Below are 25520 nucleotides of genomic sequence, written 5' to 3'. Positions count from 1 at the left end.
CAGGTTGGCAGGTTGCCTATGGGCAAGGACTGGCCTGCCACCATGGAATCATGCCTTAGCCTCACTGCGCCACTGACTGGGAGCCACCGGAGGTAAGTGCTGCCTGGTGGGAGGCTGCACTCCAACCCCCAGCCCTAAGCCCCATCCTGGAGCCAGCACTCCAAGCCCCCTCCTGCACCCCAAGCCCCAGCCCTGAGCCCCCTCCCAGAGCCAGCACCCTGTACCCTCTCCTTCACTCCAACACTCTGCCCCAACCTGGAGCCCTCTCCTGCACCCAAATTCCCTCCCAGAGCTTACACCCTCACCCCCTTCTGCACCCCAACCCTCTGCCCCAGGCTCAGCCCAGAGCCTCCTCCCACACTACAAACCCTTCGGCCCCAGCCCAGAGCCCACACCCCCTGCCAAACCCCAACCCTCACCCGGGGAAAGTGAGTGAGGGTGGGGGAGAGCGAGTGACGAGGGGAGGGGATGGAGTGAGTGGGCTAGGGCTTTGGGGAAGGGGCGAGGTCTCAGGGAAAGTGCAGGTTAGATCCTGGGTTGCCCTTAAATTCAAAAAGTTGGAGACCACTGGTCTCTGCTGACACAGTTGCAGGCCTGGGAGCTCATTCTGCACACCCCTTTAGGCTGGGACTATATTTCCCTCCGTGTTCAGTACAGTGCTGAACTCTTTGCCAATGCTTAACAAATACCGTGTCTAATCCTGCTCCCAGCGCAATCAATGCCGAGGCTTCCATTGACTTGCCCAGCAATAGGGTTGGGCTCAATCGTTGAACATACCCTGCAGATCTGGACAAATTAAATGCAATATTTATTTTTTATCTGAAAACTTAAACCGAATAAAAATGTTTAAATCCAGGGCAACTTCATTACCATGAAGATAAATATTACTTTAATACAGTTCACCATAACAACAGGCTGTTTATTAAAATCCTTCACAGTTTAATTTAGCCAGCATTTTATATTGGACAGCATTTTCATTAGAAATCCCTGGCAAAAGCTCAGACTGCATTAAATCATTTAATATACTGAAGTCTCCATTTATTTAAGCAAGAGAGTCTAATTCAAAAAAGCAGACTTTAAACAGTGCACTGTGCTGACAACGCCACTGTAAAATGTCTTGTTAGTATCATTGTAAGGCATTAGATGCGTTTAGTTCTAAAGCTTTTTATAGGCTTTCATTTTGTTTAACAATTCTCTTCGTTATTGCATCAGGCTGTTGCTGCAGTGAACCTGGAGAGCCACAGCTGGTGTAAATCAGCATCGCTCTGTGCCTTACAGTGATTTACACTGGGTGAGCGTCTGGCTCATTGTCTCTGACATGATTTTGCTATCTTGGTCATTCCAGATGTGACATAAAGAAACTGATCTGAGCCGCAGCATCAGAGTTCACTAGAGATTCAGAGTTCAGTGAAAAATGCAGTGAGCTTAGACTCAATGTAATAATAATGCTACTTAGCCCTTATAGCTCTAATGATGTTTTACAAATACTGACTGTTTTTATGCACTAATGGCTGGAAGATTCATTGCAACTAACTGAATTTTTTGAATGATCGATTTAAAAAGAGCTCTTATAAGCTTCCAGCACATGGCTAGAATCAATGGGCCTTATTTTTAAGAGCGTGCTGAGCACTCTCAACTCCCCTTGCACGCTGTACATCCTGTCAGATCCTTCTCAGATGTAAGCAGGGTCTGACTGAGTTCTTCCTGATAGCTAGTGACGCACTGGGGGAAAAGACATCAGGAGCAGACTGTATTTGTGCGCACGCATGCACACAAACACACACATACACACACACACACCCCTATTCTACCTAGGTGGTTAGCAGATAGACTTGCAGTGCCAAAGTAATCAATTTTGGCTGGGTTGGGGTTACAATTCACTTTAGAATTGAACGTGGGGGTAATGAAATGTTGTTATCCTTCCTGCAGGAGTAAAGGACAGCAGAACTGTACTTCCATGCCCGGATTGAGATGGTCACCCTAAACTGAACCTCACTAGCTAAGCAGAGGGTAGGGATGCCAAATCCAACTGAAGATGAGATGGGTAAGGACAGGAGATCCTACCTGATGGTATGGCTGCTGCCTAAAGAGTCCCAGATGCCTTTTGACCCCCCTTTCTCTAGTGTTTAAAGACAGAGCTGTGTAGACTCAACTGAGAGTCTTTGTTTCTGCCCCGTGATAACTAGAGCTGAGGTTACTGATGAGCGGGTCTAGGGGCTAAGCCTTAGACCTAGGATGAGGACAGTGCTGCAGTGGATGCCCCCACTCATTGGTACGCCACCCGCTTGGCCATAGTGGGACCAATGGGAAATTTATAGGGCTCAAACTCTTAAACCTCCCAATCCTCCAGCACCTAGGACCACTCGGTCCCCATCACCGAGAGGACCACCGCCTTCAGAAGTCCAGGAGGAAGAGAGAGAGGAGCCCAAAGAGGCCCTTGAAAGTGATACACTGTCACCCATTCATATTTCATCCTCATCCCCGGATGAAACAATTATGCCACCACCTCCCACTACAGAAGTTCTGGAACAGCCTTCCAAGGGGAGTAGTGGGGGCAAAAGACATATCTGGCTTCAAGACTAAGCTTGGTAAGTTTATAGAGGGGATGGTATGATGGGATAGCCTAATTTTGGCAATTAATTCATCTTTGATTATTAGCAGGTAAATATGCCCAATGGTCTGTGGTGGGATGTTAGATGGGGTGGGATCTGACTTACTACAGAGAATTCTTTCCTGGGTGCTGGCTGGTGAGTCTTGCCCACATGCTCAGGGTTTAACTGATCACCATATTTGGGGTTGGGAAGGAATTTTCCTCCAGGACAGATTGGCAGAGGCCCTGGAGGCTTTTCGCCTTCCTCTGCAGTGTGGGGCATGGGTCACTTGCTGGAGGATTCTCAGCACCTTGAGATCTTTAAAGCACGATTTGAGGACTTAAATAACTCAGACAGAGGTTAGGGGTTTGTTACAGGAGTGAGTGGATGAGATTCTGTGGCCTGCATTGTGCAGGAGGTCAGACTAGATGATCATAATGGTCCCTTCTGACCTTAAAGTCTATGAGTCTATGAAAGACGGCACAGAGGCCCCCTGCTACCCATTGAGGTTACTAAGAACTTGGCCAAGTAGGGGAAGCTCAGCATGTGGCCTCCCCGAGGTGGCCGCAAGCAGCAGAGATAACAGCGGCAGAGGCGGCAGTGAGCAGGGCCGGCTCCAGGCACCAGCCCAGCGAGCAGGTGCTTGGGGTGGCCACGGGGAAGGGGCTGCACATCCGGCTCTTTGGCGGCAATTCGGCGGCAGGTCCCTCACTCCCTCTCAGAGCGAAGGATCAGCCTCTGAATTGCCGCCAAAGACTGAAGTGGCAGCAGTAGAGCTCCCGCAGATCGTGATTGCGGCTTTTTTTTTTTTGTGCTGCTTGGGGCAGCAAAAATCCCAGAGCTGGCCCTGGCAGTGAGCAGCCAGCAATGGCAGAGATAATAGTGGCGAGCAGCGCCAGAGACAGCAGCGGCAGTGAGTCAGTTGCAGAGGTGGGAGCTGCAGTGGAGGTATTGCTTGACATCCTCCCCCCCTGGCCCCACTCAGGAGTGGAAGGTGGACCCCCCACTTAGGGATCTGGGGCAAAATCAGTACTTGGTCCTGCTGGTGAAGGCAGGGGGCTGGACTAGATGACCTTTCAAGGTCCCTTCCAGTTCTAGGAGATAGGATATCTCTATTCTCACCTCTGAACTCTGGGTCTTTGTTGACCAAGGAGGACCAACTGTGGGTGGGATGCAGCAGAGGGAAGGGGGAGAGGGGTGTTAAAAGGTCATTTGTTCAGATTTTCACACTGCAAGACACTGCTCAACGTACTCGGGGGGGTGTTTGTGTATAGTCACATGCTTTTGAAAGTGGTTGTGGTGCTTTTCCAACTTAATGCTGAGTTCTTTTTCCCTTTATTATACAGACTCAGTGCTTGTGAGAGGGGAAGTATTGCCTCTTCAAGGCACCTCAGGGTGGTGTTTAGTTTTCCCAGATTCCTGGCGGAGGACTCGAACCAGGTCTGTTTTGTATTGTTAAGAGGCACCCCCACAGATATTCAACCCACCCTTGTTGCTGCCAACTCCCCTGGCAGAAGGGTTACATATATATATGCACATCACAGTTATTGATATTTGCCACATCTAAGCACTACGATCCTGCCAAGTGCTGTGAAGCAAACTCCTTCCATGAGAGACGAGGATGCTCAGCACCTTACTGGATGAGGCCCTTTGGCTTATTGCTGGACACCACGGGTCTACTCTAATAAACAAGGGAGAAGAAAATTGTCACATTCAACAAAGAGCTGGGATATATTGCGGACCTTTCGAGCTCATTCAAAGGCTTGTATTGGAAGCAGGACTTTAGAGAAACAATGGCACGTTGTCAATAGGATACACTGGACATTATTAATAAACATTAGGAGGCTTGATATGATCTGGCAGAAGCAATGTAATGAAATCAAGTACTGGAGCTGGACCGGGTGCGGGAGGAATCTGAACAAGATGCTTAATGACTTACTGGACTGTGAAATACAGTGGAGAGCCAGGTTGGAAAGGAAAATCTTTTAATGAATTCAGCACATGCACCCTTGGAAAGCTTTGCTCGCCGTTCCTTAGAAATGTTTGACTCACCTGAAGATCCTGATCGTATTAAAAAAAACCAAACAGTAAGTAATAATAGTAATAATATGACGAGCAGGACCCTTATATCCAATTTATATTTGTAATCCAGCTAATGCCTCACCTAAAGCCCAAAGATTTATAGGTTTGCATCTATAATTAATATCTTTCCTTAAGCAAGAAGGGGAAGGTTTTTTTCATACAAATAAATCTGGTGCTACAGACCTGGCTTTGGAAGACTAATATTTAAATTCTCAGCAAGACATGATTATTGAAACACACACACACACACACACACACACACACACACACACACACACACACACACACACACACACACACTCTTATTTTTCAGTGGTCTGACCTGTGAGGCTTTGAGGAGAAAAAGGAACGGGGAGGTTTGATGGGTGTTTGCACTGAACAAACCTGTTTCCCAGAGATTCAATTTGCATCAGGTCTGTTGTTAGCAGCAGGCCTGTGACTGGAAGCCAAGGTTTCATAAAGGGCTTTGCGGAAGAGTTAATCGATCTGGTTTTAGTTTCATGAAGAAAATAAACAGTTGGACTGTAAAAGGGTCAAGCAGAATCAGGGTTAATTAAGTGACTCACAGGAGGTCAAAATTAAAACAATTTTTCTCTTTTTCCTTTCTCTCTCTCTCTCACCCCCACCACAGCCCATCCCCAACTTTTTCACCAGTAAAAAGTGCCAGAAGAAACCAAGTTGTCAGATACTTATAGATTCTTGCATCTCTTTTGTAGTCAGGGGATCTAGGACTGCGGTCTCAAAGCTAAGAAAAATTTATTGAGAGTAGAAGCATTCCATCAGCCTTCTTCCCGAACTGAATTGTCATACACCGACCCAGAAGGCTGACTCCCTGCCATGCTCCACTTCTGCTGGTCTCTGTCCTGTGGCTATCAATTGTATCCTCACATTGGGATCAAGCAGTATATTTGACTCGATCTTTGCAGCTTAGATTCTAAGGTTGCTCCACCTGCTTTGTGCTAGAATTCTTGAGCTGAGAACACCCTATGCCATTTATTAAGCAGATTAACCTAAGCAGAGAACAACTTTTCTGAATTCAGAAGGACTTTTATCAGAACAATATCGGTCATAACTGGAAAAATACCTGTCCCCCCCCCCCTTAATTTATTGCCTGACACAAGAAAATTTGTCAAAAGCATAATCACATTTAATCAGGTGTAGTTAGTAATGACAGTGAATGCTTTTACCCTTCTGGATCCAAAGTGGCATAGTAACGAATATATCTGAACGGAGCCCAGGTAGTCAGTGTTTACACTGCACTGAGCTGTACAATATCTTCATTTAACTCCGATTTTAATTATTCATGTTTAAATACTGTTCATCTAAAAATCCCTTATGTGCTTAGTAATATAAGAGATGATCAAATGTTACAAGCAAACACAGGTTTCGTGTCTAAGGACAAGGCCCAAGCTACTGTGAACAAAGATGCTTGACATGCGGAGTGTATAAAGTTTTTGTAATATAGACAGGGCCACAGGGCTGGAATTACAGTGATTCACTGGGCCCAATCCAGAGGTTCTGCAAAGCTATAGCAGAAAATCCAAGCAGGGTAGGCAAAGATGGGCATATGCCACGTTTATGTCCCATCCTGGGACTAGCTGATCCTGATCCTGGGAGCTTCACGTGTGGCAAACTTGCATAGTGCCTGCCTGATCTGTGCCTGGCGTATGTCAATGTAAGCGTAATGTGTAAGTTCCACAATTTCAAGAGTACTTTCAACTGAAGAAGGAAGGAAGAAGGAAGCGTTAATAGAAAACACTGTGTTAAATGCTGTTTCAATAGCTCTGTTATTGCCAAGTGTTAATACTGCTGAACACTACCCTCGCCTTATGTAGTGTTCAACGTGCTCCTATTTCTTAACATCTGCAAAGAACATGGGTCATGAGTGCATGATGAAAGCGCTTCCCTTGAAGGCCTCAAAGGTGGAACAAACTGCAGGACAATGGCTCCAGATGGGGAAAGGCAAATAGCCCACCGGTTGAGGAAGTTGAAAACAATGCAAGATACACATTGCTGTAGCAAAGGTACAACGTTGTCTGTAATCCCACTTTCATGCTTAAACATTTCTGCTGTAAATAATTGTTACTAATGTCAGTGAGCTAAGGGACGGTCTGTCTGCAAGGCCAAAATGGACTGAATCCTGGTTCAGGTTTGTCTGAAATGAAAACGTTAAAAACCAAAGGCAAAGTTAAGAAAGGGTTAGGGGGTCAAAGTTCATTTGTGTATCAGTTCAAAGGACTCTACTGTCCGAAAAAAACCTTGATATTAATTTCCTTATCAAGAGAACTCCAAAATTAACACTTGCCTCTTTTAGCTCTTGGTGAACATTATTCTTGCTTTAGTCAATAAGCTGTATGCGTGGATTGCGAGAGGCAGGAAAGCTATATAGGTATTAACATGGTTTAAGGATTTAGGACTTTAATAAAGGTGGTAAGTAACGTAGCTGTGAGAAAGAGATTGGCAAAATGTAATGTACCTCTCAACACATGAGATCCTGCTGATAGGAAGATGGTAGTGAGCTAGGTAAATTGTATGCCTTTGATTGAGATTACTTAAGAAATATCTGGGTACTAGTGAATAACTAGCCTACATCTTATCATAGAAAATATATCCCGTCCTGATAGGACAATCCGAATTGTTCCCTGCAATATATTTGTTATCCCATGTGGTTATAAATGTGTGGTGTTCAGATGTTGCTTGTAATTATTAGAACTGGGAGCACTGGCTGTTGGGAGTTTGAAACAGGAAGGAGTGGGGCGGAGTTGAGGAGGCAGAGTGAGAGTTACAGAGGGTGCAGCAGCAGCTTGATAAAGAGGTTTCCACTTTAAAAATAAAGTCCTGTTGAAGTTTGTTAGTACTTTGCCTGGTTGATATAACAAAATGACTTGAACAATGGGGCCTTTTCTAGTTGCTATGTTTTGTTGTTGTTCATTTTTAATGTCACTCATGGTTCAATTTTCAGCCCTGGACCTCTGTATTTGCTTACCCAACAGCCACTTTTGCTGACAGATAAGACCACTGCCGTATTTGCCAATAAGGATTTTGCCTGGTGCAGTTGTGCATGCAAAACAGGGCATGTGAAATCAGCCCTTGTCATGGTATAATTCCCCACTCTGAACCTTAGCGTCCAAAAGATGGGGTACCAGCATGAATTCCTCTAACTCAATTACCAGCTTAGTACTTGTAGCACTGCCACCAACCAGGAATTCCAGTGCCTGGTACACTCTGGTCCCCGCAAAACCTTGCCCGGGGACCCCCAAGACCCAGACCCTCTGGATCTTAACACAAGGAAAGTAAACCCTTTCCCTCACCATTGCCTCTCCCAGGCTTCCCCTCCCTGGGTTACCCTGGAAGATCACTGTGATTCAAACTCCTTGAATCTTGAAACAGAGAGGAAAATCCACCTTCCCCCCTCCTTTTCTCTCCCCCTCCTAGACTCTCCCTGAGAGAGAGAGTAATCCTAACACAGAGAGAAAATAACCTTTCTCTCCCCCTTCCCTCCTTTCTCCCCACCAATTCCCTGGTGGATCCAGACTCAGTCCCCTGGGGTCTCACCAGAATAAAAAAAAAAACAATCAGGTTCTTAAACAAGAAAAACTTTTAATTAAAGAAAGAAAAAACAGTAACAATTATCTTTGTAAATTTAAGATGGAATATGTTACAGGGTCTTTCAGCTATAGACACTGGGAATACCCTCCCAGCCTAAGTATACAAGTACAAATTAAAATCCTTTCAGCAAAATACACATTTGAACTCCTTCCAGCCAAATACACATTTGCAAATAAAGAAAACAAACATAAGCCTAACTCGCTTTATCTACCTAGTACTCGCTATTCTGGACATATAAGAGACTGTATCAAAGAGATTGGAGAGAAACCTGGTTGCACGTCTGGTCCCTCTGAGCCCCCAGAGTGAACAACAACCAAACACTAACAGCACACACACAGACTTCCCTCCTTCAAGATTAGAAAGTATCCTGTCCCCTGATTGGTCCTCTGGTCAGGTGACAGCCAGGCTCACTGATCTTGTTAACCCTTTACAGGCAAAAGAGACATGAAGTACTTCTGTTCTATTAACCCTTAACTATCTGTTTATGACAGCCCTTCTTGAGGCTGGCAGAAAATTTAGTCTCTTGGGGTTCTGATCTGTTTTCTCCAAAGAACGGCAATGCTTCAAGTCACCCCATTTTTATCTTCAGTCTGAAAATTCCACTGTACCCTGTCTTAACAGGCAGTGTCAGTCTCAATCATGTTTAGGCTCCTACTTACCTGTTAAGTTCCTGGCATAAACAAAGAGAAGTTAGCTTAAATATATATATATATAGTGTTACTGGAAGGGTACAATGTATCACTACTTTACTTTTATTCTTAAATTCCGGAATAATAACCCAGTAATCAAAAGCCGAGCCATGGCTAAAGCAGGCTTCTCTCTAAAGCAGAGAGGCACAACTCACTCCATCTGGTTCTTTCTAGACTGACTCTGATCACACACTACACTACAGAGCCCTCGAGTCTGCAAGCAGGACCAGGAAGCCCCCCTTCCCACAGTCTTAAAGCAATAGTTTGCAATTCCAACACGTTCCTGCACACACCAAAATACCATTGTGTGATAGTCACCCAATCAGCCAGGAAATCTGCTAGCTATAAGAATAGCCTCACAATCAGCTAGCAGCAATATCAGTGGGATGGACTCCCTTGGGGGTATTTGAATTGAAAGATAGTGGCCATCTCCAGTTGTCATTGCATGATACTGCTCTCCTTGTCCATCAGATTTTATAATTTGCAGTGATGTGGAACTTCCTCTTTTCTCAGGGCAGCCTATGCCCAAGGGCAAATGTTCATTCACTTCATAGGGCATGATGTAATGCTGAGAGTGATGCAGCCCTTTATATAAGGCAAGAAAATGTAGTGTCAGCTGAAAAACTTGGAAATACAGTTCTGTTGTTTCTAAAGGACATGCAATCTTCTAAAGTGTCTCTCTCTGTTATTTGGTATTGCAGGTTGTTACAGCAGTACAAGAAGTTTTTCCATACCAAAGATAAGAGGTATGATGTCATCTCGAACTTGCTGGAGGAAGCCAAGTATCATATATATGAAGACACCTTTTACATTGTTATTTCCTCACATGTTTACCGTAGGCTACATGGATTCATAGGTCTCTTATCATTATAACCTCTTGATAGCTCTTAGTGAGAGGATAAGAATGACTCAATCTTCATGTTCTACAGTCAAACAATACATCAGTGTTTTCATAAATACTATATACAAATTACATTGAGAACAATAGGCCTCTCCATATTTCCTGAGTGGATGAATCTGGGATCGCAAGCCTTTTTACCCAGCAGTAAATGCTCTGTAAGGAACGGTACTGCATTGGCAGAAAGACAGACTGAGATGACTGAATGGGGCTTTTCCATCTCTAACTTCTATGATTTTATGATTCTGTGAAATGAATATTATCATAACACTGACTAACAAAATCCCATCATCATGATTTACTATTAATTATCAACATTAGCCTATTATTAATTACCATTTGCACCATCTATCACCATCTGGCCAGACTGATCATTCACAAGCGTGCACATACATTGTTTTAACAAAAGCTGCAGTACACTATAGAATATGTTTCACAGTAGGGTTGTCATAGCCTCATCTGTAAGCTTTTTACTAATGCTCTTTACAAAGTATCTTATTATACACGGATGAGGAATGTGGCTGCATCCAGTAATAATTTCATTAATTATGAATAAAGCATTTACAAATGACACCCTTATCTAAAAATGGGGATGAACTCATTTTGTTTTAATGCAGATGCAATATGTTATTTGTGATCCCATAGGAAGCACCGCTGGGAGAGCAGGCCAGCAAAAAGGTCTAGAAGCTGATGAGATTTACACCATTAAATAAAAACAAACAAACAAAATAGACCTCACGGGAGAAAAAAGCAGAGAAGTAGCAAATGGCATCAGAATGAAACTGACCAAGTTCCAAGCTGGTGAAAGGAGAGAGAGATTAAAGATGCCAAGCAGCGTTGAAAAGCCCAGACTGGTCTGAGTCAGTGACCTTGGGCTAGGACTGAGGCCAATAAAATAGTATCCTAAGTTGATGGTAAGCCCAGATTTTAGCTGGCGTTCTTTCATTTGCAAGATATTCAGCTGGCTGACAGCTCACCAAGACTCATTAGCCACACAGTCTTTATCATTGCAGTGTCTTGGCACTGTACACCCTGTAGGATTCCACTCAAGAGGTGACAAGTTTGTTGCTATAAAATACATCACTGTGGTTGTTGAAGTCCACTATAAACATGTCCCTATTCATAGCCTATTTAGTGGCTAGAACTGGGTGAATACTTCATGGTCAAAAATTAAGTTCGCAGGTCAGCCTCATTGTCTATTGGTGAATTGTCTGTTTATTATGTTGTTATTTGAAATTGTTCACCAAATAATTCCTGATTTGCCCATCATGCACGAGCAATCTGTTGTGAGCACAGCTGGTCAAACTGTTCAGTCCTAATATTCATTCCATGGCCCATGTTATACAGGAGGACAGAGTAGATAATCTAATGGTCCATTCTGGCCTTAAACATTGTGCAGATCTATGAATATTTATTATGAGCAAGATTTTCAAAAGTCACTAGTGAGTTGGGGTGTGTCAGTTAGTTTGGGTACCCAGCTTCAGACATGCTTCAAGTAACCTAATTTTTAGGCTTCTGAAAAGTGTGCCAAAAGGCACCCAAAAATGTAGGTAGCCAAAATCATGATCATTTTTTAAATGCTTTGGGCTATGAATTTAGCCGTCTTTTTGCATGGCAAGATCCTGGAAAACTGGTCCTGACTTTATTCAGATGCTTTCATTCATAAGTATTTGCTGGCATTTGGATGAAGACACACACACACACACACACACACACACGTACGTTGTTTACAAACTGTTATGCTAACTATTCATTACTCCAACTAGCAAATAATGAATAATGATTGAGACTCATTGAGGCAGAAGCTGCAGATGGTAGGAGCTGCAGAGGAGAAGGCTTTTGCACCAGCAATGAGAAGATTATCAGCAGGAACAGATTTGGAGGTAGGTATTAGATGAGTACAGGGAGTGGAAAGGAGAGCTGAGAAAGACAGGGGTGGAAGGAATCTGTGGAAACCCTGTAGATACCATGAGAGCCATTTCAAACTAGATCTTGAAAGGAATTGAGAATACCTGAAGTTATTTGAAGATGGTAGTGGACTAAAGTATTTTTTCATATACATTTATCCTGTAATCATATGGTGCGTTTACCAAGGTACTTACCTAACTTATCCTGCTACTGCATGATATTTTCAGTGACAGGAAGGGCTAGTAATTTCATGTCAAAGCGATTACCTTGCCAGGGACTTACTTTGCAGCATCAGCCATCCACCTTTGCAAATATACTGATGCAGCTATACTGCAAACGTGTTTATATTAGTATCTATTTATTTTAGTGCCAGCTACATATTAGGGTTAAATTATTTTCCTGCTCCCCACCAGTTTCTGCGGACAAGCATTGCCACTGGCCTGGTACTAGAAATATTTGCTGTAAATTAATTTTTGCTGATTTTTTTTTCAAATCAGCAAATGTACCAAAAATTAACGTACGCTGATTATTTCTAGTCCTGCTGAATGAGCCATTGTACACTCACCCGTCCCTCTCCCAACTAGGGAAACCAAAGTCAGCCCAATACGTGCTCCTGTGATTACTAGTTCAATTGTACGAGACTGCTTTGAAATTCACAATATTCCGGCAAACCATGAGCAACTTAGTTTTCAGCCCGAGCTGAAAGAGGATTTATTTATTAAGGTTTTTAGTTATTTGCCAAAGTGTGTGGGTGGCAATCATTTCACAGGGTTATAAAAATTCTATTTCCTCACGAAGTCTAAAGTAAAATATAAAACATATTTTGAAAAGTGGAGAATAACATTTACATTTTAATCTCACAAAATGCTTTAGTTTCTGACAAAGTAGGTTTTCTTCAGTGTGTGTTATAGGGGGTAGAGGGCGAGAAGGGGGCGGGTGGGGCAATGGATTGGAGCGCAGGTTGTTTCCTGAAAGTAATATCGGAAATGCAGCGCTGTGAAAGCCATATAAAAGCTGACTGGAGAGATGATCACATTTCTAAGTGCTTTTAGAGCCAGATTTACAACTAACAAACAAACAAAAAAAACTAGAGGTGCAAAGGCACATATAATTGAACTTATTTAATTACCATAACTGCATGTGCAAAAGAGGTAATTATCTGCACAGCTAAGCCATATCTGTGTATCTTGTTACCTGAGTGGCATGTTAATATTCAACACTGGGGCAAAAATGACATCACTGAAGTTAATCCTGATTTACACTGGTGTCAGCTGGATCAGACCCAGGCTCTTTGTGGATCACTAAGCTAAGACTGTTTCTTAGAAGTGGTTGTATCAAAGTAGATGAGTTCTCATTGATTAAACTAGGGCTCACAAACGATATAAAAATAAATGCAGTTGATGGCGAGATTAAAACAATAATCATTGTTAATCACAGGTTTAATCGCACTGCTAAACAATAATAGAATACCAATTTAAATGTATTGTGAATATTTAGGATGTTTTTCTGCATTTTCAAATATATTGATTTCAATTGCAACACAGAATGCAAAGTGTACAGTGCTCAGTTTATTATTTTATATTACAAATATTTTCACTGTAAAAAAGAATTTAAAAGGATAATGCAATCTATATGTCGAAGCATGAATGGGCATACAAATGTTTAGCATATTTGGCAGGTAAATACCTTGTAACACCAGCTACAACAGTGCAATGTGAACACCTGTTTTCACTTTCAAGTGATATTGTAAATAAGAAGGTGGCAGCATTATCTCCTGTCAATGTAAACAAACTTGTTTGTCTTAGCGATTGACTGAACAAGAAGTAGGACTGAGAGGACTTGTAGGATCTAAAGTTGTACATTGTTTTGTTTTTGAGTGCAGTTATGTAAAAAAAATTCTACATTTGTAAGTTGCACTTTCACAATAAAGAGATTGCACTATGGTACTTGTATGAGGTAAACTGAAAAATACTATTTCTTTTGTTTCTCTTTTTACAGTGCAAATATTTGTAATAAAAAAATAATATAAAGTGAGCATTGTCCACTTTGAAATCAAGATATTTTAAAATGTAGGAAAACATCCAAAATATTTTTAATAAATTTAAATTGGTGTTCTATTATTGTTTAACAGGGTAATTAAAACTGCAATTAATGGCAACTATTTTTTTTAATCTAGTTAATTTGTTTTGCATAGTTGCTTGATTTAACTGCAATTAATTGATAGCCCTAATTGAAACATTAGAGAAAATAAGTTATATAAAGTAGAGTGAAGCTGGTGCTGACCTGGAAGTTGCATCAAAAATTCCATGGGATAGCTGAGTCACTCAATCTGCCTTGCACCTGAATTAATTACAGTTGTATTTCAACACCTGCAAAAATGAGATGAAGATGAATAATGGATGTGGGATTAAGTATTGTTTTATCAGCACTGGTGCTGCAGCATGAACTAAGAAACACACTATGTCATAGAAGAAATGGAAGAAAAAGCAGCCAGATAGAGTGAAATGAGTCATAATGGTAATGTGGATCTTCTTTTTCTCAGAGTTCCATATCTCAACTGTCTATGGAGCTATTTCATACATTTATTTGGTGTCATTGTTGATGACTGGTTTAGATTCAACCCTGTTTTTTAAATGGTTTCCTCTCCCTTCTGGGCAGCTAGCTGCAAAGAGACTCTAAGGACTATCCTTTGAAATGGCCTTCAGTTTACCTTTACATTTGTACACATACAATGGACTGTGCCTGCAAAAGTGACTGCACGCCCATTTAGGATCTCGTTTAACCAGAACTAAGTGCTCAGCTGAACTGGGACTGACTTAAGCATGTGCTTAAGTGCCTTGCTGTATTCAGGTTTAAGGGCCTCATCCTGAGAAATGCTGAACAGTTGCAAGTCACATCTAAGGTGACCAGACAGCAAGTGTGAAAAATTGGGACGGGGGTGAGGGGTAATAGGAGCCTACATAAGAAAAAGACCCCAAAATCAGGACTGTCCCTATAAAATTGGGACATCTGATCACCCTAGTCACACCTCTCAAGATGTGGCTCTGAATACATGCATTCACGTCTGAACAAGGGAAATAGGTAATAAACTGCCCACACATGCAGGTGCCATCCACTGTATTTGTAAGCCACTGGAATGAGCTACTTCTCCCTCCACCCCGCAAGCCCAGTTTGCAGAAGATACAACTCTGTTACAGTATGAGCTAAAGCTGAGGCTGCTTATGCTTTTAGTTCTGGAGGTTCCCCAATTCAGTCCCCAGTGTGTTGGCCAAGATGGTGACCATCGTGCAGACACAAAAGTAGGGGAATGAAACTTGGAAGCATGCTTGAAAAGAGCTACAGATTTAGCCCAAGGAGCTCACTCCTTTTGGAGGCTCAACCTCTCTCCCCCAGAAAATGTACCTTCAAACGACTTGGAGATATTTTTAGGCATGTCCTCTAATTTCCCCCCTTGAAAATGCAATTAGTTGCATGTGTGTATCATCCAACTGCACAATTGCAAATGCCTTTTTGTACAATCTTTTTAATTTGGGTACAATATCAGAATCTGAGGCTAAAGCAAGCTGAGATGTTTCCTTGAAGAAATACTTCATTCCAAATGTTGTCTCTGTTTGAAGGGTCGCTTGTGATGTCAGTTCCCTCATCCTCTCGATCTCTCACATGAAATAACTGCCAATTTCTCCCATCTCTGCCAGAGCCAAACATAGGCAGTACAAGGTGATCAAAAAATCACAGGCTCCAAAGGCAAATTGAAAGCATTATTTTAAACCCTTTGACGAAGCTGACCCAGCCGTGACATTAAAGTGGTCCTGGATACCAGAATAAATTTCATTTCCACACTTGCTGGTTTCGAAACTGATTTAGCCCATCTAAACCAAAAATTAAATGCAACATTGGTTTTTGTCCCTTACACTGAAAAGTTATGAGCATTACTTACTTGGTCATTAAGTTACACTGTACAGAAATATTGCCTTAAATCAATTAATTCCTTAAGTAGTGACTCTACTGTAGCTTCTTTCAAAGTCCTTCTCACTCTATCCAAACTCTGAGAAACCAGAACAAGACTTTGCCTTATAACACACTTCTTCAGATGCACTTCTTCAACTGTCGGCCCATACTGTAAATTGATTCGCTGTGTTATGAGATTAAGGGATACTGAGATAACTAGCTACAGAGACACCATTAAAAAGTCAACATTTACCAGTAGTTATCCCACCATGGTAGTGGAGATACTGCAATTATTGTTTAAAACCCGGTTCAACAAATCACTGAAGTATGTGCTTATATCCTGTTGACTTCAAAATTAAGCATGTGCTTAAGTGCTTTGCTGAACTGGCATCTAGGTAAGTAGAAAGACTGAAATATTTCAGATACAGTAGAGTCATAACTATTGACAAATGGAGACCACGGAAGCCTGAAACAATCTGACAAGATTATTCAGGAAACAACTCAAGCCAATTTATTAAACTAGACATGTCTAGATTGTTTCACAACTCCATATTGTTGGCTTTAGAAAGCATTCCCCTATGTTGTCGATAGATGATTTTAAAAAGTGGTATGGTAGTCCATTCTCCAGTCTGCACATGATTCTGTATGCACATTTTAATAAACGGCCTATCCTGAGTAGTTAGCAAAAAAAGGACAGCCATTTGATGAAAGGACTAATGATTCAGAAGCTATGCTGTCTTGACATGTAAAATATTTGGGTTCCAGTCAGATGGTCTCTCTTCAGTCAAAGGCACTTTGGTTGATTGTTTTTGCTTCTCCTCCTCATTGAGGATATTAGAACTAGCCAACGCATCAGGTATGCATCCAGATCCAAACTTTCCCAGCAAATAATGGGGGGTTCATTCTTGATCACTGAAGAATTTTTAAAATCCAGCTTCATGTCAATCTTTGGAGGATGAGGATCTAGCTTATCTACTAGCCTTCTAGCTTACTGTGATTAGAGTTGGTTGGAATTTTTTTCTCCTCTGTGAGCTAGATTTCCCTGGCTGGACTACATTTCCCATGATGAACCATAGTATCCTTTCTACCTGAGATGATGTGGTGCATTGTGGACGATGTAAACTGTAGCCTGGTTCATAGAGTAGAATGGGGACATGAGGCACTCAAGCTCCAATTCCCATGAGGCAACAGAGTGAAATTTTCAGTGGAAATTAGTTAGTTTTCAGCTGAAATGTTTCAGTTTTTGTACAAAAACCAGGAAGTTTTCAGTTTTCAGTTGCTCGGGTTTTTTGAGAAAAGTCAAAACTTTCCGCAGAAAGCAGACATTTCATACACAACCTCAATCAGACACCCGGTTTTGATGGAAAAATTTTGACCTGCCCTGTCTATAACATCTGTATCACCTATGATAGCTTTAAATGGACAACAGCTTTTTACAGTTACTGTACTTGGTGTTCCAGGCTTTGATTAATTTGTACTGGATTGTTTTCAGTTATTCCAACTGGGGCTAGGGGATGGAAAACAGGTTTTAACATTATTTGATAATGTTTTTTTTCCTCCTGTGCATCTTGAAAATGTTCTTATTAGGCTAGTGACTTAAATATAAAAAGAAAGAGTCTCAACTGCTGTAAATCCCTGTAAGCTCTGTTGGACTGAAGTCACTGGAGCTACCCTGATTTATACCAACTGAGAATCTTACCTAAACTTCTATACAAAGTCACTTTTTAAAAACAGTAGTGCAGTGTTTCTCAAACTGGGGTCGCCGCTTGTGTGGGGAAAGCCCCTGGTGGGCTAGGCTGGTGCATTTACCTGCCCTGTCTGCAGGTCCGGCCCATCGCGGCTCCCACTGGCCACGGTTCGCTACTGCAAGCCAATGGGACCTGTGGGAAGCAGCGGCCAGTACGTCCCTCCGCCTGTGCTGCTTCCAGCAGCTTACATTGGCCTGGAGCAGTGAACTGCAGCCAGTGGGAGCTGTGATTGGCTGGACCTGCGAAAAGGGCAGGTAAACAAACTGGCCAGGCCCGCCAGGGGCTTTCCTTACAAAAGCGGCAACCCCAGCTTGAGAAACACTGCAGTAGCATCTGTTATTACTACTGCAAAGTCTTCACCTTACCTGCAGACTAACTGGAAGGATATATTTCCTTGAGGACACACCAATCACTGTAAAGTCAGATAACAGAACTATAATTCAGGGAAGAGTTGGCACAGAGAAATACAAGCTGGTAAAATGAAGAGAAGCACCATTTTGTGTGGATTACTTCTATAAGCTTAGTAGCTCAGTCAAGATTTTCATATGCATTCCCATTTTACAAAATACATTAAATTCTTTGTCCATGCCACCATGAAAAAGAACCAATGCAATTCTTGAAAAGAGCTGCAAAGAAATACAACTGCTCCCAGAAATTTCATATAGTGACACACTGAGGGAGGAATATACTCCCTTTTGAGCTAAGCTCAGCTATCTTTTACTACACTGACAGGTTGAGTATGGAAATACATATCATGCCAGCCAGTTGTCTGTCATGGCTAGAAACACTTGTCGGAGGTATAAGAAAAACCTATGGACACTGTTTGTTGGAAAATTCAGGACACTACATATGGAAATTGGTAGCAAGCTTTCCTGAGCTCCATGCAGTTTACGATGGCTACACAGCCTCAGAATTTGTAAGGGGTTCAGAAAAAATTGGTTTGTATTCATCTCTGCAGCATCCCTGTATCTGTACAGTTTCTGGCGGTGCTGATTTCTGCTTTGAAAGGTATTAATTTGCTATAAATTTTCTACAGCCTTTCCTGCAACTGGAGAAAATACCCAAATTACCATTTGTGTTTCCCCAGACGTGCCCAGTGCACCCATTTCTAAAGAAGATCTTTTGAAGATCTCTGCAGAACAGCAAACAGCTGTTGTGCTGGATCCCAAGCAGATATTTGGATCCATGGGCCACATTATCTTGAAGTTCAGGGGGATTTGGATTCAGGGATTTAGTTCTGGCCCTTTCCTAACAACAAATAAGCAGCTTTGCCTTGGGCAGAGACATTGGAGGCAGACATTTCTAATAAGTCCTGATGCTGTGTGGCGGAGAAGAGACAGGAGCACATTACCCTCTATGCCCTCACTTAAACACGGGTAGGTTGTTTTGCAGGGCATGCTTCTGGGTAGTGCAGAAAGTAGGTAGAAAATGGTCCCTTTCCATTTCACTTGCCTGGCTTGGACTTGGCCCAAATGTTTGTGTTCAGGCCAAGCCACTGTACTGCCCAATCCTGTTGCCACCAAGCAGCAACGGCAGATGCTTGCTACATTGAGTATCATTCCTCAGATAGACTGCAATGATGCTAAATACAAGGAGATTGCTTTTCAGTGAAACTGATGATATGCAGGACTGGCCTAGAAAAAAGAAAGCGAGAGAATCTAAAGTCTAAACAGATCTGTAGTTTCCCTGCTAGTTCAGAGCATAATCAATTTTCAGCCTTTGGAAACTAAAATAGCTCTGATTTAAAAAATTCCACAGCTCTTTTCTCCTTTGTGTCTCCATTGCCTTATGAAGAGCTCAGAGTGTTTTGCACTTCGTGATCCCCATGTTGCTATCCATAATAACAAAGCTTTGCACTTCCATAGCACCTTTCATCTGAGGATTTCGAAGATATTGGAGAGGTAAGCCTGGGACCTGACACGTGGGGAAGTTAAGTGACTTGCACAAGGTGACAGAACAAGTCTGTGGCAGAGATATTGGGAGAAATCCTGGTCCTGTTGAAGACAAAACTCCTGTTGACTTCAATGGAGCCAGGCTTCCACCTGCAGAACATAAGTGTGAAACTAAATGTGTGGTGTTTTGCCTCAGTGCAGTGCTACGTTAACAAACTATGAGAAGCAGCTTGGTCTACAAGAGTGAGTTCTTCTTGCTCTGTGATCTTGTGGGCAACTCATCTTATCTCTGCCTCAATTTCTCCAGCTAATAATAGTTATCTACCTACTTCACAGGGGTGTTTCAAGCCAGCGTTGGTCCAGGACTTTGAGAGCTGTATACATACTAAGTCTCATTATGTCGCTTTTCACAACTGAGAGAAATATTCCCTCCTATTTATGGCTGAACAATGATTAGTTTTGATTATTGTGAACTGTCATGAAATATCAATTTACTTTGTGGATGTTGGTTTCACAAACTCCATAGTTTGGAGTTCCTGAGAAGAAATAGTCTCCCGATGATGAAGAATACACTTTCATTTCTGCACTGTTCTGTGTTCCTCATATGACAATGAGAAACTGTATATGAAGCACAGTTCTTTGTTGCCTCTATGGGAATAAAGGAAATGTATTGTCAGTTTCTTTATTACTGATCCCAGTTTAATACGTCAATCATCTGACGTGGATCAAAGAAGTCACCTTAAATAGGTATGAATGGAGACTTCTGATTTATCTTTATTATAGGAGCTAAATAAATGGCTTGTTTGCGCTTGTAAATCATAACATTTCTAAATATATTAGTCTCTCTCAGCCAACCTGATGACTAATATAATATCTATTTGTATGGATTTTTTCCTTTTCATATTACTTTGGTATTGACTTATTTCAAATCATAATGCACAAAATCACAGACTCTAACTAGACAGGTTTAACATGGTGATTAATGAAAATATAATCCCAGGTACTGTACAGCCATCAGAAACCAGTTAGCTAATTAGAGTAATCACAAAAGTGCAAATAATTAAAAGAACATAAAATAGAGTAATAACAACATTTTCCTTAGTGAGTTAAAACTGGTGAGCAAATGATTAAACTCTAATCAGTTTACTGAGGAGGGTAGGAATAAACGAAGAGTGGATAGCAAAGGAGTTATGAGTAGCTACAGCAAATAAGGACCATTAGACTGCATCAGAGAACGTAAGCAGAATGGACTAGAGATGCTGCAATGAGATACAGTAGAAGGAATAATTGTACCAAGGACTGTTGGTCATGGCTGTAAATGCACCATTAATATATAATCTTTGCCTGTGTGTCTGTTATATAGGATCTTCCATTTAAGCTCAGTGTGCTTTATAAATACGGATTAATTCAGCCTCATTTACACATATGGAAACTGAGTACTGAGTGGTCAAGTGACTTGCCTGAGGACTTTTGTAGTTTGTCTTCACCAAAAGCTCTATATAGAACAGTGCCAGTCAGAGAATTCACAGGCATCTTAGACTGCCCTGGCCACCCTCAGCCTTCCATGATCTGCTCCCGTGTTCTTAATAGATAGTGAATAACTGCTTCAGAATGAAAGATCTGACACCTTGAGTGCACTGGATTCTTGGGGCTGGTCTATACGGAGGGGTCCGATGTAAGATATGCAACTTCAGCTATGAGAATAGTGTAACTGAAGTCGATGTATCTTATTTCGACTTACCTCCCATCCTCACAATGCAGGATCAATGTCCACAGCTCCCCCATCAACTCCACTTCTGCCTCGCACCCTGGTGGAGTTCCGGAGTCGACAGGGAGCATGGCAGGGATCGATTTATCGTGTCTAGACAAGACACAATAAATCGATCCCTGATTGATCACTACCCACCGATCCAGCGGGTAGTGTGAACATACCCTTGTTTTCTTCAATATGAGATGCCATCACTGTAATTCAGAGAAAAGGGTCCAAATATGATTAGCCATATAGTGCCCAATGTGCCAATGAGTCCTGCTCTGAAGAGTATATGATCTAACTGTAATAGAGCACATGACACTTATTGGTGAATGAATTATAGACCAAGGACAACACAATTTGAAAGATGAGTCACATCTCTCCATTACTGAGTTAGTGAAGCTAAGAATAGCCACGCATACACCTGACTGGCACTAGCCAAAGAGCCCTGTATCAGCAGCCATTCAGCCTACACAGCAGAGATGATGAGCCTCTTGATACACCACAGGAGGATCTAAATTCATCCCTAGTGTAATTCCAGGAGATCTGTCTTATTATTTAATATTTATATTATTTTAGCACTCAGAGCTTTAATTAGGATTGGGATTCCATTGTGCTAGGAGCTGTGCAAACACATACAAAGAGCCAATTTCTTCCCTGAAGAGTGGCCTATCTATTTAATCTGTCTATCTAATGTTTTTGGCTAACCTATCTAATCTATCCATGTCGGCAGTTATAAAGAGAACCATACTCCGCAGGAAAGGCAGCATGGCCTAGTGGACAGAGCACTGGAGTGGGAATGAAGAGGCCTGGCTCTGCCACTGATCTGCTGTATGACCTAAAGCAAGTCACTTCCCCTCTTTGTTTCCCACTTGCACCTTTGCCTATTTAGCATGTTCTGTGTATATACAGCACTACACACAATGGGGCCATCGGTTGGGGCCTCTAAGTGCTCCTGTAATACAAATACTAATAATTAGAGCTGGGTGGAAAAATGCCAGTGAAACCTTTTTTCATCTGAATTTGCTGATTTGTCGTAATCGAAATGTTCCATGGAGACAGTTCCATTTCAATGAAGATGTGATGGAGCCCTGCCCACCAGACCACTAATGAAACTTGCCTGGCCTCTTGCTAGATCAGCCACCTGGCTCCTTGGCAGCCTGCTTGGTGTGCCATGACTGGAAGCCATGACTCCCAAGCTCCCAGGCTTGTGGCTCCTCAGGAGCCCAGATGCCCAGAGCTTCAAGGGTCCGCGGCTGTGGGGCAGCCTTCCAGGTGGGCGACTCTGGTGCCAAAGCTCCATTCCCTTTCACCAATAATTTAAAACCTGTTGATTTGCATTCCAAGTCTGAACAAAACCAGATTCTGACCTATCGAAAATCCTCCGTGAACCAGAATGACCTTTCTCCACCCGCTCTAGTTACTAACTCATTGCTGGGGTACTCTAGCACCAGATTCACCTGGGAAGAGTTTGGATCGACATGCTGATAACTCCAAAGTCTTAAATTTAGCAGGGGGGTTGTAATAAACCACAGAAATGTGTGCCTAGGTGTTTTCCCAAGAGAAAACTCCCAGCCATGAATTTTCATATTCATTCCTTATTAATGAGACAGAACAAGGCTCACTGAGTTGGATTTCACCCCTGGTAATTAGAGGTCACCTACCTATTGCTGCTGGATGAAATAGCTCCACACGGTGGGCTATAAAAAATCTAAGCACCAATTTTCCAGTTGGAATTGGTGACCATTAATGCAATCCCCATTGGTTCTTAGCATTTCAGCAGGGGCCTTTTGTCTGTTTAATTTAACCTGGATGCAATAAGCAAAGAAGACTAAAGTAGCTGAAGACACAGAATCAATGAACATACCCTGCAGCTGAAGAATGTGCAGAGACTGCTAAGAGGATCTTCATTAGCTAGTCACATATTAAGAGCATTCACATGCTTTTTTTCAGGAAAGTCCTTTTTTCCATGCATTTATTGCTAATCCTGATCTGTGGATTTGGTGCTCCTCTTGAGGAACCTCACAGCTCCTAGGTGATCACATTATCCTCACCAAAAAGCTGGACACTGGGAGCAAGTCAACAGTAACCTGAAAAAGAAATTACATGACGCTGGTTGGAGAGGGAGAAGATAATTCTCATTGGTGTCTTCCTTATTGGCAAGCAAAACATATTTTCTTTGCAGCCCAAACAACATAGCACAGCTATAGCATTACTCGTGATTCTTGATTGCCAACATGTAGTTTGAAACCCATTTGTTACTAATCTAGCTATGTCCACACCTTCCTGGCAAATGGGATGGATGTTCTGCTAGCTGAATCAAACAGATTGTATAGCTCCATCAGCCAGAGGTCCAAGACCAGAATCGTCTCGTCTGGGTCACGCCAGCTGATCCACCCTCCATATGTATACCTAACGCAAGCATGTCTGAGTTTGGTGTCACTGCACATGTATGTTCTCTAAAAGCCAGTGGAAAAGCTGTGATGGAGAAGGAAAAACATGTTATGGCCCCTGAAAAACAGCATGAACCCTGATTAGCCCATAGCGAACCTCTTACATGTCAAGCTTCCATAAGACAGAGGAGAGCAGGCTCTGAGTGTGTAGTGTCTCTGAAATAAAAAGAGAAGAGAAGGGCTGATGGCTAGGACTTCCTTCCCATGCTCTATCCCTGCCTTTTTTGTGGAAGGAGGGATGCTCAAGTTGTATTCTCCAGCCCCACTGATATGAGTTGCTCCATGAAAGCTACCAGTGGTTGATTAATCTGATTCTATGGGGTCTTAAAATCCCACTAACCTATGGTAAGGGTGTAGCTTTTCTGCTGGAATTCAGGGCTTTTCAGTGGAACTCTCCTGCAGGGCAGGTGGGAATTGAAGGTCTCAGAACTCAACTTTGTAAGCTCCCATGGCTTTAAGGTGCTCTGATCTGTGCCTCCTCGCTGCAGAGAGGTAGGAAGGACAGCAGTGGAGCTGCAGGGAGTCAGGATTTCTGGGAAATTCTGGCCCTAAGCCCTACAGAGCCCCAACCAGTTCTGCAGAGCTCCAGTCCCTGGACACAGCTGCCTAGGCTGCCAGTCCTTTCTGGCAGCACAGACTTCACTATGACTCTGCATTTCTACCCCTTCCATTATGCTAGTCAGGCCATTAAACCATGGCTGCAGTGTTCCACACCTCAGGACCCCTGCCAGCTCCCAAGGGTTCTTGCCAGTGTAGGGCTCAGACTGGGTTTGCTGCTTCCCTTATGTGCCCCTCATTTTATCTCTGTGTTAGCTCTGCCCTCCTGCCCAATGGGCACCAATGACAGACATGAGAGTGGAAATGGGGACATCCCAGATTTAGTCCTTGAAAACTTCAAACCGATGGAGATGAAGGATGTTTCAGATGCCATTTCACTTGGCCTAGAGGAATAGCTAATGTGGCCAATCCAAGGCAGAAGGTTAATGGCCAGAGACTCCTCATGGCTTCATTCCCTTCTTCCCTGGCCAGATAAATGGTACAGAAGGGACACATATACAAAACAGCATGAAATGGTAAAATGTTGGCCAGTCTCACTGACTGGTGGATACAACAGTTGCTTATTATAGCCCAGGCCTGGAATTCCCAACTCTCCCTGGAACCAAACAGACTAGAATCCCAGTAAGGCTGACCCTCTGGGCCCTGGAGGCAGGGTAACTGAATGTACCATTGAGACCACTGGCAGAATGTTGCAGGAGCAGCAGTGGCAGGCAGGGGGAGGGGTTTCCACAGGAAACCTTGCAAAAGACTCCTGTCTACTCTGTGTAGACCGAGATGGGAGATTTTCTGGAACTTTTCATCAGTAGCCATTTGCCCTGGCAAAATGTCCTCTCACATGCTGAGTAGTGCTTAGTGGCCACGCTCCCTGCCAGAGGTGGCTGCATTTCAGTGCAGTTGTATATAACACGCTACAGCTAGGTGCACAGACACAGAACCCAGGACCATTTGCATTAAAAGCCCAAGCTCCTGCCACTTGAATTAAAGGAACAACTCCATTAAATATTATTAAGAAGCATGATCTTATCCACCAACTAGAGAGACATGATTGTAAGTACTAAGCCAGTTCATCACATACGTCCTTTCTTAGGAAATGCTCATCCCAAGAACCTGACATCCATTTTGGAAAGACAGATATTTGTCACCATGGGGAATCACACTAAAATCACAAAGTTCTAATGCAGAGGTCAGTAACCTATCAGAAGTGGTGTGCCAAGTCTTCATTTATTCACTCTAATTTAAGGTTTCACGTGCCGGTAATACATTTTAACATTTTTAGAAGGTCTCTCTCTCTGTGTCTATATTATATAACTAAACAATCATTGTATGTAAAGTAAAGAAGGTTTTTAAAATGGGGGAGAGGGATAGCTCAGTGGTTTGAGCATTGGCCTATTAAC

At 42.5% G+C, this 25520-nt stretch overlaps 1 long non-coding RNA gene across 1 annotated transcript; it reads left to right on the top strand.

The window, feature by feature from the left end:
* The first annotated feature begins 3753 nt into the window (after nucleotides 1-3753).
* On the top strand, nucleotides 3754-10489 carry LOC115635004. The gene is made up of 3 exons (XR_003996497.1): nucleotides 3754-4678; nucleotides 6509-6697; nucleotides 9673-10489. It is a non-coding gene; the product is annotated as an uncharacterized LOC115635004 (long non-coding RNA).
* Nucleotides 10490-25520: the final 15031 nt, after the last annotated feature.

Source organism: Gopherus evgoodei, chromosome 14, assembly GCF_007399415.2.
Source record: "Gopherus evgoodei ecotype Sinaloan lineage chromosome 14, rGopEvg1_v1.p, whole genome shotgun sequence".
In the NCBI taxonomy this organism is placed as follows: domain Eukaryota; kingdom Metazoa; phylum Chordata; order Testudines; family Testudinidae; genus Gopherus; species Gopherus evgoodei.
Note: the sequence above shows the minus strand (reverse complement) of the source record. Positions and strands in the feature narration are given on the sequence as shown.